We start from the raw sequence: 21,295 nt of genomic DNA on the forward strand, positions 1-21,295 counted from the left end.
TGGTGGGGGGGTGCTGGTCAGGAAACTGTCACTGCGGTTGGTGGGGGGTGCTGGTCAGCCTGTTGGAAGGGGTTGCTCTGCTGGCGGGTGTGTTTTTAGAAGTCGCGCACTTGGGGATGTTTAGGACTCTCCCCAGTGAGCATCAGTTAAACCTGATGATCTGTTACAGCTTCCGGCAACCACACTCCTCCTCTAGATCCATAATATGAACATAAATAGCCTTACTGTTACATTACTCTGAAAGAAAATTGAAACTGAAGCTACAAAAGTTTCCAGGGAGTGAATGGATGTTCCACAGCCAGTACAAGGCATTTTCTTCCCAAAAGAAGACCCTTCAGCTCCATCAGCTAATTAATAATCAGCTCCCAGTGGTGTGCGTCCTTGTGCTTGGAAAACCCCATGCCTTTGGGAGACGGGAGACTCTTCCCTCACTTTTTTTGTTCCTAAAAATCGTGACAGCAAATGCAGTGTCGAGGCACATGACAGACCTGAAACGACTCTGTGGTGTGAATCCAACGCAGGCCTTAATACTGTGCTCGCCTCTGATTATTCATAAGTTTTAAAACTTCTTTCATAATTTCGAAATGACAGAGTGGTTTAAAGAAAAGAACTCTGAAAGGGACACCATGGGAGCACCATGCGAGCTTCAGTGAGCAGTTTCCAGATCAGCGCCTGACCTGTAAAAAGCATGGGGTCTCCATCACTCATGGGACCACACAGTGGCACAATCATCTTTTTTTTTCTTTGTTTCTTTTATTGCATTTTAGGTTTTGGGATACATGTGAAGAACATGCAAGATTGTTGCATAGGTACACACATGGCAGTGTGATTTGCTGCCTTCCTCTCCATCACCTATATCTGGCATTTCTCCCCATGCTATCTCTCCCCAACTCCCCACCCCCTACTGTCCCTCCCTTATTTTCCCCCAACAGACCCTAAACCATCATTCTTGGAAAACCGACAAAAGAGCAGAAAATCAAACACTGCGTGTTCTCACTCATAGGCGGGTGTTGAACAATGAGAACATATGGACACAGGGAGGGGAGCACTACACACTGGGGCACAATCATCTTAATAAAAAGGCCAAAAATACATTCCAATTTCAGCCAACCTCACCTGCTTAATTATTAAAGCTGGGGGTACCTGTGAAAGCACTTACATTAAGTCGTTTTCTGGATGAGGAATGTTCCTTATTTTTAGTTCTCAGAATGTTAAGGAATTAATCCTCATTCCCATTCAAATAACGTACTGTGCCCACACAGTGAATGATGTCAAGAAATGCATGAATTTATCTTATTCTATCTTTTATCATTCATGTTCTTTTCACTCTCAAATTTAGAATTGCGACCAGATTTACAATTGGCTTATTATTTTTATTTTATACTTCTAAACTAAAATATTTACTCTTAAATACATACCAAATATGTATCTAAACAATCATGTATTGGTATGTAGAAGTGTATAATAAATAACGAGAAATAGCAAGGTCCTTGAGAAAAAGTGAAATCTACAAAAAGCCGATACCCATGTGTGACTTCAAACTCATCACTAGCGTTTTGAAGACCTCCGCCGTCCCTCACCATAGTGGTTCTCCCCGGCCGCTGGTTTTCATGGTTTGAGAGGCCACCACGTGCGAGTCGCACGGATACAGCCGTGCATCATGAGGAGGTTCATGTTTCATGCCTCAGTGATTGCGTGAATTAAAAAAAGAAAAAGTAAACCTGCCTGTGGAAAGGAAGACACCACAGAAGTTGGCGAGGGCTTTGGGGTGGAACCGAGACCCTGTGTACTTCGGAGGTGGAGATCCTCCCTCACGTTTGCTCGGAGTCCGGCTTTGCTTCGTGCAGAGCAGGAGTCTCCAAGCTGATCTAACAGCACGAAGCTATTCCTGGGCCAGTGGCAGCCACGGGGGCGGACAGAGGTGCACGCAAAACTAACCCTAAATATCTCATACTTTGGGTGCTCTTCTAAATAATATACATATATTTTAATTTCAGTTTCCAGTACTTGTTGCTATTACATAGAAATTCAACTTATTTTTAGGTACTGCCTGCCTGTCCTGAAAACCTGCTAAACTAATGTACTCATCTTAACAGCTTTTCCCTAAATTCTCTGTGATTCTCTGCATAGGAAGCCATGTCTTTTGAGCAGAGGCAGCTGTGGGTCTTTTTCTCCCCGGCCTCAGTACCCTGGGCAGGTCTCTGGCGTGAGGCTCCTACGAGAGGAGCTGTCAGCAGGGAGCCCTCCGTCCTGGGCCATGTAGGCACCAGCACTGGGCTGTCCATCAGGACCCTGGAGGAGCTTGAGGAACTTACCTCATTCTATTCCTTGTTTGCTAGGATTTGTTTGATTTTCGAGTCAGTGTTAATGTTGTCAAACGTGTTTTCTGTGTGTACTGAGGGTGGTCACGGTCTTTTATGCCTGTAAACAGGACAAATCTATCAATGACAACTGAACGTTAAACCAAGTGAAGAACTCCTGTCCCCTGCTGGATCAAAACCCTGTGGTTAAGGAAACCAGTAACTGTGTTCATTGGGGAGGCCGGAGCTGCGGCCGTGGTGGGCTGAGGCTGGACTGGGCAGCGCCTGGGGCAGGGACATTGCCTCACCTGTGCAGACACCTGACCCTGCTCAGCCTGTCCCGAATCTCCCCAGCCTGCAGCCCTGCTCACTGGCGCTGGAAGACAGTTCAGGGCTGCCTCTCCCTTTCTTGGAGGGGGCTGTGAAAGGTCAGAAGTAAGCACTCTCACCCCTGCAGCTGGTCAGGCCCTTCCTCTGCTGGCTCAGGTGGGAATGTGTGGCAGGGAAGACCTGCAGTCTCTAAATGGCTGTCAGGTCCTGGGAGGCCCAACTCTGGGCTCACAAACCTGACCTCTAGGGCATGGCCTTTCTCCTTGTGCTCTGGGCTGTCTTGAGTGGGAATGGTCCACTCTGCATGAGCCACAGCCTCTGGTGCCTACTCAGGTGTGCAAGAGGCCCAGTGCTCCCTGGAAGGTGGTCAGGAGCCCCTGACTGTGGCAGGACACCAAGGTGGGTGTGCCTCCCATCCCTCCACCAACCAAGGCTGCCAACTCCATCCTCTTCTCTGTACGGTGGATCAGGGCACCTGCCCACGCCAACCCATGGCACGACCAGAGAAAGAGACCACATCTGGTCATCATATCACATGAGGCTGCAGGTCACTGGACAGCCTGCAGCCAGCACCCAGGTTTAGGGGGCCTAGAGGGCCACGGGGGCTGACACAGGACAGGTTGCATCTGCCCAAGAAGATGACCCTGCCTCTGGGCTTGTCGAATCCATGGGGAGCTACTGAGACCCCCAAAGACTCCCCACAGAGCCCCGATCACAGGATATGTCAGCCAGCACCTTCTACCTCCTGGAAGTGGGCAGCCTGCAGCCACAGGATAGCCTCAGGTGAAGCTGGACATCCACAAACTGCCCAATAAAGGGTAGGGTGACCCTGAGGGCAGTGTGCACGCCGGGATCCAGGGTCCTGCTAAGCTGCTGTGTTTCCTCTGCAGAGACATAAACACGGTGACATGCTGGGTCAGGCTGCCGCCCTCCCGCGTCCAGGACCACCAGACTCCGAAGGCCCTGCGTGTCCTCCTGGGGCCTTTGGGAACTTGGCAGGGCTGCCCACGGGCTCCGCCGGCACCGCCGGCACCAGGCCTCCAGAATTACAAACTTTTGAAGAATTTCCTGAAGTATCAGAACCACCGAGTTCCCTGTGTGTAGCTCAGTGGATGTGAGTTGCAAGAGGCAACAGTGCGTTTGCAGGTGAGGGGGGCCAGCCAGGGCAGGAGGGGCGTCAGTCTGTCCAGTTACAAAACGTAATAACAGGACAAGATCCAGCAGGTCCCGTGTTTGCCAGCAGACACTAGCTCTCTTCCACAACCCAGGCAGACACCGAGCGAGCAGGGAGAGCCGAGGAGTGTGGAAGGGACCCCACCTGCGCTCACCCCCAGGCCTGTGGTCAGCTCCTCTGTCTGTTTCAGGAAAAGCTGTGTCGCTCATTTTCCCCCTGGAACCCAGTGTTTGCTGCTCCACTCTTGCAGGTGAAGCAGCTTGGGGAGGCCGCCTCCTTAGCTGGAACCCCAGGCAATGGCAGGCGTTTGTTTTCCTTTCTGTGGACGTCATCATAGACACGACCTCACACTGCCTGCTTATCAGAATGTCAGTCTTCAGAGCAGTCTTCACAGCGGCGTTTGTTATGAGCAACAGTGAGGGAGTAAAGCCTCCTCCTCGAACCATCTTCTCACATAATTTTTCATCCACTGAGAAACCCCACCAATCCCCACCCCCAGGAATTTAAGGACAGAAACTGAAATCCCCATTGTTCTGCCTCTGGTCTTCTGGTTAATAAAAAAATCAGGCTGTGTTAATTAAATTGGAAGATGAGTTTTCCATCCAGGCACTTTTCCCTGAACCATTTTCGTCCACATGAGCAATTCTTTCCAGGGCAGAGCTCACCACTAGGCTGTGGCCCGCGCCATCCCGTGGAGGTTGGAAGGTGGCCGAGACGGCCCCACTCCTGGAAGATGTCTCATTATAATGCCACCCCAGGCAGAAATTTGATCTTTTTTCTTTTAAAAGATGAAATTCCCCTTTTATCCCTTTTGTTATAATCCATAGCTTCTCTGCTTATTAAACCTTAAGGAAAAGACTAAAATATTTTGCCACTATTTTACTGTCAGTATGAATTCATTTCAAAAAGAAAAATAACAATATATCTATTGCATTAAAAATGTTCTGATCTGATTATAGCTACAAGGTAATAGATATTAAAGGATATAGTGCTCTTCCATATGACAATTATAAATGGTGCAGTTTCTTTATTCCAGGAAATGTTACAAAATTTGGGGAACATTAAATTAATATAATTTGTTCAAAGGTGCTTAAGTCCAGTCTAGAGGATGGGTAAGTTCACTGTAGTCCAGACAAGTGTATTGTACAAATCGTGCTCAGAAACCATCTGCTAAAACTAGCCTCATTGTTTTGTGATCACATTATATGAAGGAGTAAATGCTGTATCAGAGATTCCAGGAATAAAATCTGCTGGTCCGAGTGCAGTGGTGTTTACAACCAATTGATCACAACCAGTTACAGATTTCTTTGTTCCTTTTCCACTCCCACTGCTTCACTTGACTAGCAAAAAAAAAAAAAAAAAAAAAAATCAGTGTCCAAAGGAACAGAAAAGCTAATGTCATGGGTACCCGTATATCAACATTAATGTGATTTTCAGATCACTGATGACAGCAGACACCATGGTAATATCTCATATTCTTATTGCTTGAATATTTTCATAAGAAGGAAAAAAATAATTCAGTACAAATTTTCAATATTTTAACAGTAGATTAAAACTAGTATTTTCTAAATATTTGAATTACCCATTGATTTATTTCATCCATTGTTCTCTCTGAAAGTATCAATCCAGTGGATTTTCTAGGATCAGCATTTAGTAACAATTGGATATGTACTTTCACTGCTGGATTTTCTAGGATCAGAATTTAGCAACAATTGTGTAAGTGTTTTCACTATTTAGACTGTTGTGTGCACGAACAGTACGTCAGGTCCAGCTTAGGCAGGCATGTAGTCACGGCGTTAGACACTATGCGTTATTTGATGGCCACACAAACCCTGTAACGCAGATTTGCCTGTGTCTGTTTTCAAGGAGAATGTGTGCGCTTCCCGACACTCGACCTCATCAGCTCCGTGGGTGTCAGTCGGGCCGGCTCCCCTGCTGCTGGCTTCATCCTTCTCTTGGAAGAATTCCCTTTTTCCACTGAAGGCTCTGCTTCCAGCCATGCTTCAGGCCACCGGAAACCCCAGCTCTCTCTGGCCCCACACAGACCTCAAGCTTGTCCGAGCGGCCATGCAGTGAAGGGCTCAGCCTCTTGGCCTTTCCCGGTGTCACTGCTCAGCAGGGAACATTCCGGATTGAGGAGGCCAGAGCAGGCAGCGCCTCCTTCAAGAGCAGCCAGGCAAGTGACGCTCACTGTTGCCGCTGTGATGAACTCAATAGTGCACAGTTCTGAACTAAAACAAAAGAGAGGGTCTGCTGTGATTTGAATGTGTGTCCCCTTCAAATTCATGTTACACTGAATCCCCGCTATGGTGGTGTGAGCAGGTGCACAGATGAGTGCCTCATGCAGGGGCTGCAGGAAGGAGCCAAGGCTGCTACAGGCCTCCGTCCACCTCCTTCCTGAGTACGCAGCCCTCGTCCCAAGACACCCACCCTGCCAGCGCTTTGATCTTGCACTCCCAGCCTTCAGCACTGTGAAAAATAAAACTCTATTGCTTATAAGTTACCCTCTATTACGTGCACATTACCCAGTCTGTGGTATTTTGTTACAGCAGCACGGAGGGACAGAGACACACTCATACTCCCCTCAAGCCTAGCAATTGGATGGGTGCATCTTCCCACTTCTTAGTGCCCTCCTTTCTCCCAGCAGTCACCCTATTCCATCTCTGTGTTTTATTTCTGCATGGAAGAGCCTGAAAACAGTGTCTTTGCTGACATGAACTATGTTATATTTCTTCATGGAAGTTAATATTCCCCACATTCCAAGCCAAGATTTTAAAAGTCACAATTGCCAGGGTTGGTGGCTCATACCTATAATCTCAGCCCTTTGGGATGCTGAGGCAAAAGGATCACTTAAACCCAGGAGTTCAAGACCAGTCTGGGCAATGTAGTGAGACCCTGTCTCTACAAAAAAAAAAATCGTTTTTTGGAGGCGGAGTCTAGCACCGTTTCCCGGGCTGGAGTGCAGTGGTGCGATCTCGGCTCACCGCAACCTCCGCTTCCCAGGTGATTCTCCTGCCTCAGCTCCCAAGTAGCAGGGATTATAGGTGCCCGCCACCATGCCTGGCTAATTTTTTGTATTTTTAGTAGAGACGGGGTTTCACTATGTTGGCCTGGTTGATCTCGTACGCCTGACCTCATGATCCACCAAAATTTTTAAAAAAATTAGCTGGGTGTGGTGGTGCACACTTGTAGTCCTGGCTACTCGGGGCTGAGGTGGAAAGATCATTTGAGCCCAGGCAGTCGAGGCTGCAGTGAGCCATGATTGTGCCACTGCACTTCAGCCTGCTGAGAGTGAGACCCCCACCTCAAAAAAAAGTTACAATATCAAGTCTGACAGATAGGAAACAAATTTTTAAAGTCAATAAGTTACAGCCCTAAATGTTCCCAGATGGAATAGATTTTGACGAAGTGTCAAGGTTTACAGAGAGAGTCCAAAGCCAATCTCGGGAAATCTTATAAAAGAGACCACTGAGAAGCAACGGGACAGTAATGCAGCTTCATTGCAGACAGCCGACTGGGGGTGAGACACCAGTTCAACTCTTGGCCCCAACAGCTCTTGTGGTTCAGACTCAAGTTCTTCCAACCATTAGCTAGACAGGTCTGCATATGTGAATTTCACTGCAAACTCAAACAAATTGAAATCAAAACCTACTGTGCTCCGCCTAGAACTGACATGCAAGACAACAAACAGCAAACAGATCCTGGTCACTCAACATCACATCATTTCCCAGCTGCTCTGGCTACAGAAAACCCTCACTGTGAGAGCCCACTCTTAGCAAATCTTGTTAGAAGAAATTCTAGCAAAATTTTCAGCCGGCCTCCTCGTTTCACTCCTGCGTGAACTGCATTCAGGCCTGTGCTCAGTCTGTGTGGGGCCCTGACTCCAGCCTTCCTACCCTCTGGGCTGAGCACAACAGCCCACAGCTTTCCTAAGCACAGTCCTGAAAGGTACCATACATTAAAAAACAAAACATCCTTCTTCTGCCGAATAAAAACCAAACTCACACCCTGGCCCATAAGACTCCCATGATTTATAAACAGATTTCTCAAAATGTATTTTCCAAGAATATTTTCAATTTTCTGCACTCACTCAGGCACCTGTTGCCACTCCATGCCTGACTTGCCCTTAGCAGGCGTGGGACCCAGCTCAGCCCGCCAAGCTGGGGGGCAGAATGAGCCCAGTGGGCTCGAGCAAAACTCAGGCAAAGGTGACAACAGCCACAGAGGTTTGTGGCCAGAAAAACGACCCCCCAAAGATCCTGTAAGAGAAAGACAAAAGGAGCTGAGCAGGGAGCACCAGCCTCTGGGGCGATAAATGCGGATTACGATGAAGGTGTCCTTCAGGAAGACCAGCCGTGAGACAGAGAAGCCAACTGGACTTAAATTATCTTTCTAAAAAATGCAATAAATGAAAGTTGTATAACTGGAAAATAAAATAATTGCAGCAAAGCACTTAACACGTAAGTATTAGCAGTGATTGAATTAATTTACACTCCCATCAACAGCGTAAAAGTGTTTATGTTTCTCCATATGCTCTCCAGCATCGGTTGTCTCCTGACTTTTTAATGATTGTCATTCTAACTGGCATGAGATGGTATCTTATTGTGCTTTTGATTTGCATTTCTCTAATGACCAGTGACGATGAGCTTTTTTTCATATGTTTGTTGGTTGCATAAATGTCGTCTTTTAAAAAGTGTCTGTTCATATCCTTTGCCCACCTTTTGATGGGGTTATTTGTTTTTTTCTTGTAAATTTGTTTAAGTTCTCCATAGATTCTAGATATTAGCCCTTTGTCAGATGGGTAGGCTGCAAAATTTTTTTCCCATTCTGTTGGTTGCCGGTTCACTCTGGTGATAGTTTCTTCTGCTGTGCAGAAGCTCTTAAGTTTAATTAGATCCCATTTGTCTATTTTGGCTTCTGCTGCCACTGCTTTTGCTTTTGATCATGAAGTCCTTGCACATGCCTATGTCTTGAGTGGTATTGCCTAGATTTTCTTCTAGAGTTTTTATGGTGTTAGTTCTTATGTTTAAGTCTTTAATCCATCTAGAGTTAATTTTTGTATGAGGTGTAAGGAAGAGGTCCAGTTTCAGCTTTCTGCACAAGGCTAGCCAGTTTTTCCAACACCATTTATTAAATAAGGAATCTTTTCCCCATTGCTTGTTTTTGTCATGTTTGTCAGACAGTGTGGTGATTCCTCAAGGATCTAGAAATAGACCATTTGATCCAGCAATCCCATTACTGGGTATATACCCAAAGGATTATAAATTGATCTCTTATAAAAACACATGCACATGTATGTTTACTGCAGTGCTGTTCACAGTAACAAAGACTTGGAACCAACCAAAATGCTCATCAATGATAGACTGGACAAAGAAAATGTGGCACATATACACCATGGAATACTATGCAGCCATAAAAAAGATGAGTTCATGTCCTTTGCAGGGACATGGATGAAACTGGAAACCATCATTCTCAGCAAACTGACACAAGAACAGAAAATCAAACACTGCATGTTCTCACTCATAAGTGGATGTTGAACAATGAGAACACATGGACACAGGGAAGGGAATATCACATACTGAGGCCTGTCAGTGGTCAGGGGACTAGGGGAGGGATAGCAGCGGTTGGGGGATTGGGGAGTGATAGCATTAGGGGAAATACCTAATGTAGATGACGGGGTGATGGATGCAGCAAACCACCATGGCACGTGCATACATATGTAATAATCCTGCACAATCTGCACAGGTACCCCAGAATTTAAAGTATAATAAACAAATAAATAAGTGATTGAATATAGTCAAGTGGATGGCACACACAGCAGAACATATTCGATTGGTGCAAAAGTAACTGTGGTTTTGGACTGTGAATTTTAAATCATTAAAATTAGGTTCAAACACATCTTCATTAATCAAAATAGGAGCCATTACATTCAGCATATTTTCATTAATCAAAATAGGAACGATTACATCAAGCACATTTTTGCCAATGAGAAACGTTTGTTTATTCCTGTAGCACAAAAATCCTTGCTTCAGGATTCGACAAACTCTTGGAAAGCAGTTTCCGCATCTTGCTGGGAGTTGAAGTGTTTTCCCTGCAAAAAGTTGTCCAGATGCTTGCAGAAGTGGTCATCTGTTGGTGACGGTCAGGTGAATATGGTGGATGAGGCAAAACTTGTAGCCCAATTCGTTCCACTTTTGAAGCGCTGGTTTGTGTGACGTGCGGTCGGCTTGTTGTGGAGAAGAACTGGGCCCTGTCTGTTGACCAGTGCCAGCTGCAGGCGCTGCAGTTTTTGGTGCATCTCACTGATTTTCTGAGCACACTCCTCAGGTGGAACGGCTTCACTGGGATTCAGAACGGCAGCAGACCTCCAGATGGGGACCGGGACTGGTTTTTGGGGCAAGTTTGGCTTTGGGAAGTGCTGAGGAGCTTCTTCTCCACTGAGCTGGTCATCGCTGCTTGTTGTATAAAATCCACTTTTCATCACACGTCAGGATCTGATTGAGAAACGGTTCATTGTTGTGCAGAATGAGAGAACAGGACACTTCACAACGACATTTTCTTTTTCAATTTTCACTCAGCTCGTAAGGCAATCACTTACCGAGCTTTCTCACCTTTCCCATTTGCTTCACACTGAACAGGCACAGAACGGCCGGCGTTGAGTTCCTTGGCTGTCAGAGAATCTGCCTGATGATGGCTCTCTGCTCGTGTCGTCAGCTTCGTCTTCAAGGCTCTCGTCTTTTTTGCAAGACTCCTTGCACCACCGCTGCGATGTACATTCGTTAGCAGCTCCTGGGCCGTTGTGTTGTCGATGATGCCCGTTGTCTCTGCGGCTTTAGGACCCACTTTGAACCTGAATAAGAAAATTGCTCAAATGTGCTTTTCTCCTAACATCATTTCCACAGTCTGAAATAAACATCAAGTAATAAGTGATTAGAAAAAAAACGTAAAGTGGGAAATGCTCATTAAAATGATGTATAGCATAACCACATCGATTTAAAAATGTTTCCAATATCAAGTGGCAAATTCCAACAATGCAAAAAAGCAGTTACTTTGGCACCCACAGGGTGAACACAGAACAACAGAGGATGGAAAATATATTAAGAAATAAAAATAACAGCAGGAAAGAAGACACCAGATCCAGGTGAAAGCAAGCACTACTCCAAGACGACACAGCATTGAGAGACTGTTCACCCTGAAAACAGGTTTGGACTTTCTTCTCAGTTCTTCGTCATCTGACTTTTAGGATTGCCGACCTAAACAAGAGGCAGGAAGAGAGGAAGACGCTCCAAGGAAAACAGTGTGTGTTTGCGATTGAGCGCTGCCATGGAGTCACTGGGTACACGCAGGGAGACAGGAAGGGAGGAAGACGCTCCAAGGAAAACTGTGTGTGTTTGCGATTGAGCGCTGCCATGGAGTCACTGGGTACACGCAGGGAGACAGGAAGGGAGGAAGACGCTCCAAGGAAAACAGTGTGTTTGCAAATGGAGCACTACCATGGAGCCACTGGGTACACGCAGGGAGGTCAAGGAAGACACGAGTTTTTAAAGAAAACGTAAGTGGTTTGGAGACAATTACCCTTGGGTGGCACCAGGGTGGGGCTGTTCAGGCGGCTGCCGGGCAGATGTCCTCACAGCGGTGCTTTCTGTGTGAGGTCGCAGGGGCTCTCACGCAGGGATGTGGTGTCTGCAGCGTCTTCCATGATAGCTCTCGTCATCAGGCTTTCATGCAGCAGGGCCCCCTCAAGGCCCTCCCCAGCTCCACTCCTCCAGGTTTCAACAAAAGCGACTCCACTTTCGTTCTGACAACCGTCAATGTCCTTGAAAAGTCGTGTAGAACTTAGGTGACATTTGTCAGGCAGCCTCACAGCTGGTCAAGACTTCTGCTTGAGATCTGACCCAGTCCGCACGCTGGAGAAGCGGTGTGGAAACAGCACTAGCCTGGGAGTCACACGGTGAAGCCCAGCCGTTGTTATCTTTAACTGATTGCTTCATTTTTCTTATCCTTAATTTTTTGTCCCATTAATGGAAGGGCTAGACAATCTTACAGCTTTTAAATTCTTTGTTATTATAAAATGATGCAAATCTAGGCACAACACAACTTGCATATTTTTATCCTCTCTGACCTGAAAGTACAAAGTATTGTGCTCATTTGCATAATGTATATGTTTAAATTAACAGATGTTTCCATTATATACATTATATTTTTCTAAATGGGTATTTTTCCATCTTAGTAGCAGCCTTGTAACTCCAGTAACAAAGTTTAAGTTTTGCGAATTTGATAAAAGAGAAAAGATGTAGGCTATTAAATTTATAATTTGTCACATACATTGTCAAATTTAAAAGTGAGTAATTGGCACTTTTCAATATAGTATAACTCAATATAGTATAATTACAAAATCTGGCATTTTTTAATTCAATAGCAGGAGAGTTAATGTTCTCCATATATATATGGAAATGTTAGCATGGTTTATGTATTTTTAATTACCTGGTGACAAATCTTTGAAGTACGCTGCGTCTCCAGACAAATTCATCTTTATGTGCTCCTCTATTACAAGCACCTTGATAAAGGCCACTTAACACATCTCAAGAAACACAAATGTATTTTTAATGGAAATAACCCTTTTAGTGACCTTTCTTCCAGAAGAGTCTACTTTTTAGGATAATTATTCACTTACCAGTGAGAGGATTTAAACTTTAAAACAGTTGAAGGCTTAGCATTTTGCAGAGCCTGAAAGAGAATGCAGACAGACATTCTGGTGATTCAGATCTCTGGCTGATCACGCTCGTCAAGCTTCCAGTTGCACGTGAACAAGTGAGGAGGTTGAGGTGGGCGTGTGCCCCTCCAGAGCCTCGGAGAAGATGCGGTCTCAAGGGAAGAATTGGTGGGGAGAGGCTCTGTGCTCCAGGTAGCCTGGCGACTGGGAAGCGGAGTGGGGCTGGGCTCTGAGGGGTGTGAGGGATGCTGAAGCCAGGGCCTTGGCACATACTGAATGGAGTTAGGTCTGTGGTGGGAAAGGCAGGAGACAAGCCACAGTGGAAGGAAGGCCTGGCTTGCCTCTTCCTGTCCCGGGGCCCAGGTGTGGAGCTGTCAAATGATCCCCCATGGGTTATTTTGCCTTTGTGGGAGGCAAACCATCTGAAAAACCTTGGTTTTAGCTTGTTGCTCAAAAAAGCTGGTGCTTTAGACAAAATGGATCAGCTCCCAGCGGGAACTGGCTGTGTCGTAGAATTCGCAGACGCATGGCAATCCCGGAGCCTGGAAATGCGAAGTGGGCGTTCTCGGAGTTTTACCAGCAGGAGGCATTTTATTTGGGGTGATTCCACCTTGTTCAAGAACATCCTGGGCTCCCGTTTTCGCAGCTAGAAGAAAAGAAAACACAGGAGGCAAACAGCTCTTTTCCATGGCTGCTGAAGAGAAACAGACAAAGCAGTCAGGTGTGGGCTTCTCCTGGAAGTGCGCCTGGGTGGGCTGCAGTGCCCATGGCCGCAAGCTATGATTTTAAACAGAATTTACTTCACTTTGATCAAGTGCCTGATTCATAGCTCCGCAGCTCCTGTGACAAATTCCGCAGTGAGGTCCCTAATGTATCCAGATACTCGCAGTGCGGGGAGGAAGAAGGGTGTGGACGAAAAACACCTGACACTCCACACTGACTGGCCCAGAGTACAGGGGACCAGGCACCAGGTTGCCCGCCACGCATGCAGGCGCCACGCACAACAGACACACTCTGTGTGGACCGGGGAGACCGTGGGCAAGAGGGGGCTCACCAACTGTCACTAAAGGCGCCTATAGGACACCAGGAACCCCATGGCTCAGACTTGTGGAGTCAGGAGCTGCAGCAGGTGGACCTGGAACCTGATGTTACAAAGAATGACCCACAGAGCCTGTCCTGGGGGCCCTGGGAGGAGCTGGCACAGGCGGAACGATGGGCCAGGGTCACCAGCTCCTTCCCAACCCGAAAGAGCCTGTGCGGGGGCCCCAGGGCTCTGTCTGGGGTGTCTGACCCCACAGTCAAAGTCCTTGATCAAAGAGAAACTTCAGGCAAATTAAGTTTCACAGAGTTTAACTGAGCCATCATCCTGCAGCCTTCCCAGCCCAGGGGCTCTCAGGCCTCCAGCACAGCTGCATGGGGGAGGAAGCTTTATGGACAGGGAAGGAAAGGGACAGACGGAAATGGAAGTGAGGGACAGCCAGGTTGGCCACAGCCACGTATGCCTTATTTTAACAGGGTTCTGCACCTGATCAGCCAAATCTCGGTGACGGGCACAAGGGTGGGCCACGGTCTGTGTACAGCTCCATTTAGTTCAGGATGTGCAGAAAAACCTCTGGGCCGAACTTAAAATACATAAAGTCGCAGCTTTAGGCTACACTGAATGTGACGGCCTGGAGTGGGGCCTCCCTTACCGAGCCATGGGCGCCTCCCTGCCCCTCCCTGGGGCTGACTCAGAGCCAGGCCAGCAGCCTGGAACGGCACCCCCACCTCTGCCTAGCACCCCAAGGCCAGGGCTCCGCGCTGTGGGAAGCACCAGCCCCAACGACCTTCCTCCAGAGCTCCCCGGGGCCGGCTGCAGAGGCGGCCTCCGTCTGGTGAGCAAATACCAGGCTGCGTGGAACATGGGTGAGGGCACCGCTCTCTGCTCCACTTTAGGAAAGAGGCACCTGGGATAAGAAAAATCATTCCTTTTTCTAAAGGAACCAAGGGTCATGGGCTCCGCTCGGAAGCAGCCTAAGGCTCCATACGGCTGACACCCCGGAAGGTGTGCTTGCCTGTGCGTGTGGTGGGGTGCGTCTCGAATGGGGCCCTGGAACCTGGCCCCTGGGGTGACAGCCCCACCCAGCCCCTGAAGCTGCGAAGCCGGGAGAGTGAGCCAGGTCCCTGAGCGGCCTGCACCCACCCAGCGGCTTCTCTGCTTCTCACCTGACGGGCTGGTGTTGAGCCCAGACCACTGTGGCCTAGAAAGAGGGGGAGGCCTTGGCTGCTCCTGCAGAGGCAGCTCTGACGTCATTCTCAAAATCTGTTTATTTTAATATTTGAAGGTATTTTAATGTGTTTACTTGGTTCGAATTTTAAAATAAAAAACAAATAAGTAAAATCCCACCTTGTCCTGCTTGTTCACCTAGCCACAGAACTTCCTGTGTGAAGCCAGTTACTTCTTCTGTGTCTTCTAGATCATTCCAGAAACAGCCTGTGCACAAGCAAAAATAAAAGCAAATAACATGCATGTATATATGTATGTGTGTATATATATTCCCCTATTTATGGACAGGAGGACACCCTTCATACACACACACACAGTGCACAGTGCATGTCACACCCGGTTACAGACAGGAAAATTCCCCCCCACCACAGTGCATGTCACACCCTGTTACAGACAGGAAAATGTCCCCCCCCACACACACAGTGCACAGTGCATGTCACCAGCTTTTACAGACAAGAAAATGCCCCCCCCACACACACACAGTGCACAGCATGTCACACAGTCTGTTACAGACAGGAAAATGTCCCCCCCCACACACAGTGCACAGTGCATGTCACACCATGTTACAGACAGGAAAATGTCCCCCCCCCACACACACAGTGCACAGTGCATGCCACATGTTCTGTTACACCTGTTGTATGTTACATACTTTATGCTACACACTATGTGATACAGGATATTGTTGAAACTGGATAATTCCGTTTTCCGCGCACAGGATGAACAACAGGAGTGTAGCTCACGTGCTGGGCCACCCTGCAGCTCACAACCCTAGCAGGAGCATGCAGAGCGTCAGGAGTAGGCAGAGGGGCAGGAGCACGAAGGGGGCGGGAACAGGCAGGGGGCAAGTGCAGAGGTCAGGGCTGGGGCTTTGGGCTCTTGGCCCTGTGATAGCCTCTAGAGGTGAGTGCCTGCAGCTCCCGTGTCACAGAGCTTTCTCAGCTTGGCTGCCTGCAGACTGCATGAGTGTGAACCAGCTCAAGGGACCTTCTGCCGTATCACAAGGGCAGAGGGCCAATGTTACAGCCTTCTATATCCCAAGCTCTTGTCCAGTGTCCTGGAAGAATCAAACCACAAGAGGGCTCGAAGGATGAGTGCAAGGTTTGATTGAGTATTGAAGGCGGCTCTCAGCAGATGGGGTGGGGGGGTGCTGGAAGGTGGAACGGTGGGGAGATAAGCTTCCCCTGGAGTGTGGCTGTTGTCAGGGAACTCCTCTTGCCGTTCAGGCGTATCTTCCCTCCTTCCCTGCGGGCCACAGTGTTGCTGTCAGCCGCTCTCCACCGCTCTCTGCTACTTTCCGCCACGCTCTTGACATCCAGCAGTTTGTGTTCCCGGCTAAGGTCTCGGGTTTATATGGACACAGGATGGGGAGCATGGTGGGCCAGAGGGGTCTTGGAAATGCAACATCGCAGTGGGCAAACAGGAGCACCTGCTCTCACTTAGGTTCGAGGGCACAGGCCCGAGACTGGAGCCCTCACAGGACTTTACCCCTCTCCATCCAGCCCTTTCCTGCTTCTCCCTGTCACTGTGACCTACGTGGTGCACTGTTCCCTTATTATATGTTGCTTATAATATTCATATTCTGCTTATGTTTCCCAACTTTAATTCTTACACACAAACCTATGATGCACATAATCCAAAATCAGGTTTATCACTTAACCATTATCTTGAAGATTATGCCTTACTAGTATAGACTTTATCGTTCTTTTGAAAAGAAATGTGATTTTCCATTGAGTGGATACAGCATTGTGTATTTAAGCAATGCCTTATTGAATTACTCATAAGGCATTTCATTGTTTTTTTAATAGATCAATGTATATACTCTATACATATGTGATTACATATATCTAATAAAGTTTAAGATATTGAATTATCAGGTCAAAAGAGTGAGCATTTTATCTTTGGTGTCTAATTTTCAATTGCTTTTCATAAATGCTAAGCTGGTTTGCAGTTCTACTGGCAGTGTGGAAGACAGCATATATCTTTCCACACTCTTAATAATCCAACTATTCCTAGTCTAAGATGCAGAAATCAAAAATCATAAATCACGATTTCAATCTTTTTCTTACTTTTAATTAAATTTAGCATCCCTTAGCACATTTGTACTCTATTTATTGTCTTATCTTTCAGCCATTTTTTTCAGTTGGATTATTGGTATTTTATTACTGAATTTTAGAATCCATTTAAACATTTTAAAATGTGCTTTATGGTAGCAATAGATTTTATGGTTTGTCTATTTCCCTGTAACCATGCCACTTTAAATATATTAATCAAATTATAAATTCTAATTTTTCTACTTATTAATACTTGGAAGCATTCCTCATCCTGAAACCACAAGAAAATGTCTTCAAAATTTTTTGGTGCTTATATAGTTTTAGTTTTTACATTTAAATCTTTGATTTAAAAAGTTTATTATGGCATAAACTGTGAGAAAAGGATTTAAGTAATATTTTGTTAAACCCACAACCATATTCTTTGCTTCAGATTACAGGTCTTCTTAATACCATGCTTCTCCTTTAGTTAGGAATTCCAGCTCTGAAGTACTATTTTCCTCATCCCCGCCCAGTGCTAACATTTGTGTTACTCAACTGCAAGAAGCACTGAGAATTAAACAGAAACCTTTTGAAAGCTGGAGCCATTTATTTTGCTATTTACACATTTTTATAGATGATTTAGTTAGGTAGGATTGTTTCTAAGTTTTACGTAAAAATTTTGAAAAGTAATTAAATTAAAATGTTGTTCTCCCTAACCCTCATTTTCCATGGAAAGGATCACTGCTCCTTGAAAAAATGGCTGGTTCTATTTCTGGTGAAGACAGGCACAAAGTGAGCATAACATCTTGTTAGACCAGGAAAAAGCAAAACAAAACGAAAAACCCTCAAGGTCAACTCTTGCTTCAAAGCCACAGGATATGTCTGGGAATAGTCAAAGCAGCAGAAGGAAACTAGCAAGTCCCACGAGGGGTAACACAAACGGTGCTTTCCATTCTCACAACGGATAATGGAGAAGAGCAGGAACAAGCTGCGACACACATCGGTGCAGTTTGATCTCACACAGGTGATATTGGCAGGGACGCCAGACTCGAGGCTGAACACTGTGCGTCCCCATTTGTGTCAACAAAACAGGCAGAACTAACCCCTGCCGTGCCTCGGGCGGGCGGCAGGAGCAGCAGGAAGGGCGTCCTCGCTGGGGGCCCGCTGCTGGCCCACGAGTGTGCTCAGTTTGCAAAAACCCATGGAGCTGGAAACTTGTGATGCGGGCACCTTTCTGTGTGACTTTTTTCTCTCATCAAAGCTTTCTCGAAAAACACTCAGGATACAACATGAACAGCTTCCCCTGGAAAAGAAAGGGAATGTTCCAACATCAAGAATGATAATAACCTTGAGGGACTCTAAACACATCTACGGTATAAAATCCCATGAATTATTAAAAATTCTCAACAACACCTAAAATCAAAGGAATCTGTGATCACTTCTGGGAGATACCAGAGAAACAAGTAATTCTGAAAATGGAGAGAAAAGAGCACTGATCCTGCCTTTTGTATAAAAACTGTCTCCTGACCCCATGATCCACCTGCCTCAGCCTCCCAAAGTGCTGGGATTACAGGCATGAGCCACCGCACCTGGCCTTAACATGTATTTTAAATTCATTAGAATGATTATAGAAATGTGTGAGGAGTGGCCGAATATTTGATGATATTAAGCAATTACTGGATTAATTTCAAGTTTGATAATAAATTGTCAGTATTTTTAAAGGTGTTGAAATGTCCTTTAAAGATACATGTAGAAATATGTGGAGAAATATACCATGGAATTACTAGCACAATGGCATTGAGGAAACACACAAGGATATTCACTGGCACATAATCTGATCAGATGAAAATTGTGGAAAAGTATAAGTATCCAGATAGTACAAAATGGAGGAAAGAATTTTTTTTTTTGGGTGGGGGACTGAGTTTCGCCCTTGTTACCCAGGCTGGAGTGCAATGGTGCGATCTCGGCTCACCGCAACCTCCGCCTCCTGAGTTCAGGCAATTCTCCTGCCTCAGCCTCCTGAGTAGCTGGGATTACAGGCACGCACCACCATGCCCAGCTAATTTTTTGTATTTTTAGTAGAGACGGGGTTTCACCGTGTTGACCAGGATGGTCTCGATCTCTTGACCTCGTGATCCACCCGCCTCGGCCTCCCAAAGTGCTGGGATTACAGGCTTGAGCCACCGCGCCCGGCCCGGAGGAAAGAATTTGAACAGTGATAGAAAGAGGAACAGACCTAGGCCAAGGCATTGAATGTGTTCATCTTGGGGAAGGCGAGAGGGCGAGAAGCAGAGGAAATCAGACGGGCTCTGAGCTGCTCAGTGCTCAAGACAGATCAGAGATAAATTAGAGTTCATTATGCCATAAGCTCCCCTGGGTATATATTTGAAATTTTCTATAATAAAGAGTTATATAAAAGTGTAAGAATAATTTTTTTCAAAGAAAGATTACAAGCTCCAATCTCTCATGTGAAACAATTGAAAAAAATCAAAAAGACCATTTCAACCCGAAGAGAATCTGACCCCCAGGAAAAGGGTCATTGTCTACAAGCAATGTGAGGACACAAGTCAGCAACAAAACAAGATGCTGCTAAATTGAAGGGCTTTTTTTGGTTAAAATACATAAAAATTTTGTTTTTAAAAGACAAAACAAAACAGTAATCATAGCTCAACTTTATTTATGAACATAGATACAAAAAGCTTAAATAAAATAAGTCATACGTAGCTATGTACAAAGAAACATAAATCCATCTTGAATAATTAATGCTTATCTCAGGAATACAAAGTTTATTCAAGAGCTAAACAACCTATCATTTACCTTCTTCATTACCTTAACAAACTGAAAGGGTAAAAAATAAAAGCCATTTCAACAGAAGAAAAAAATTGATACCATTCAGCCAATCAATTATAATATGAATATTTGTGAACTAATAATAGAAGAGACTTCTCAAATTTGATTTTTTTAAAAAAGTATCTACCACAAGCTTATATCCGTCCTTTAATAGTAAGAAATTGGTTGCATTTCCACTTAAGGCAACACTAAAAATGTAAGTATTTTCATGAATTTCACAATTTTACTGGAAGTATTAGCAAGCGAAGTGCCGCAAGTCAATGAGAATATGGGAAATGCGCATTGTGAACACAGTGGTCTCTAAATAGAAAAAACAAGTTAAAAATACACTGTAGAAATTGCATATCTAGCTAAATTTTAGTTTGGGAAGTTATTTGCAATGTGTAGTACAGCAGTAGTATCAGGATTACATAAAGGCCAAATAAAACAATGAGAAAATAAAAGGAAACAGTAAGAGCGGATAATCACCCAGGAGAAAATCACCAACAAGACAATGAATATGAAAACAATCAGCACTCCTGTTAACTAAGAAAACAGACATCAAAGATGGAATTTCATAGTTACTCGCTTTACAAAAAGTGACAGATATGAACAAGTAAGTTATCATGGATGTAGAGAAAAGGAGCCTTTATAAACAAGGTGTTGGCATGGACATTTATACAACCAGGCTGAAGAACCAATTTACAGTGTCGATTAAAATTTCAGTGTGCATCTGCTCTAACATAGCAATTCCAGCTTTAAGAAGATATCTTAGAGTAACGCCGATATATTTACATAAGGAAATACATTCAGAATGTTCACTACAGCATTTACTTGTTAAGGTGGAAAACTAGAAAAAAATCCACATATCCAAATAGTAAGAAATGGACAAGCTGTTTTCTGAGAAGCATGATAAGCCATCGGGGCAGATCTGACCATTATGCACAAATATTTGTGCTTTGAAATGATTAGAAAATTGATAAGCCCTTAGGCAAATCAATTAAGAAACCCAAATTTCCAAATGTCATTATGTAAAAGGAGACACCACTAGAGATCCTAGAAACATTAAAATCATAAGGAGTGTGATAAACAGCACTAGATGACATCATCAGTCATTAAAAATATAATTTACGAAGGTGATGGACAAAAAATATAATAAGTATAGCCTGAAATTTGAATTTGTTAATTAAAACCTTCCTACAAAGCAAACTCCATCCAGATGGCTGTGAGTTCTGATTTCTAGAGCCCTTCAGTAAGAAGAGCTGGAAATGCCTGTTGCAGGTTGTCTATCTGAGGACAAGGATCAACAGCACTGTGGAGCACACCTGTGCCTCGTGATAAATTCACATGATGAGGACCTGTGGCCCTGTGCAGCGTGGATCTTGTTCAACACAAGCTCAGGGTGACGGGACATGTGGGAAGATATCTGACAGTCAGTAAAACTCTGCAAATCCTGTGTTGAGATGTTTACAGAACAGTGTATAGTTTATGACTGGAAAGGTAAGAGAAAGAACATTTAAGGGGAACCCACTCCCTGGCACTGCCATAGCAAGTTACGGTGCTCTTCCTGCATATGTTTCACTCAGATCAGCCTTTTTTTTTTTTTTTTTTTTTTTTTTTTTTTTTTTTTTTTTTTTTTTTTTTTTTTTTTTT

General features: G+C 45.2%; 1 long non-coding RNA gene across 2 annotated transcripts in view; it reads right to left on the reverse strand.

Annotated features, from left to right (window-relative positions):
* Positions 1-9,555: 9,555 nt before the first annotated feature.
* LOC108292900 overlaps positions 9,556-21,295 on the reverse strand; it is a 42,676-nt gene continuing 30,936 nt past the window's right edge. Inside the window, exons 5-6 of one of the 2 annotated variants that reach the window (XR_005197649.1) lie at positions 17,917-18,116; positions 9,556-14,990 (exon numbers count right to left, since the gene is read on the reverse strand). This is a non-coding gene — a long non-coding RNA (uncharacterized LOC108292900). Of the gene's footprint in view, positions 14,991-17,400; positions 18,117-21,295 lie in introns of those variants that run through there. The other variant, XR_001820472.2, reaches the window with a different exon arrangement.

Source organism: Cebus imitator, unplaced genomic scaffold, assembly GCF_001604975.1.
Source record: "Cebus imitator isolate Cc_AM_T3 unplaced genomic scaffold, Cebus_imitator-1.0 Scaffold512, whole genome shotgun sequence".
In the NCBI taxonomy this organism is placed as follows: Eukaryota; Metazoa; Chordata; class Mammalia; order Primates; family Cebidae; genus Cebus; species Cebus imitator.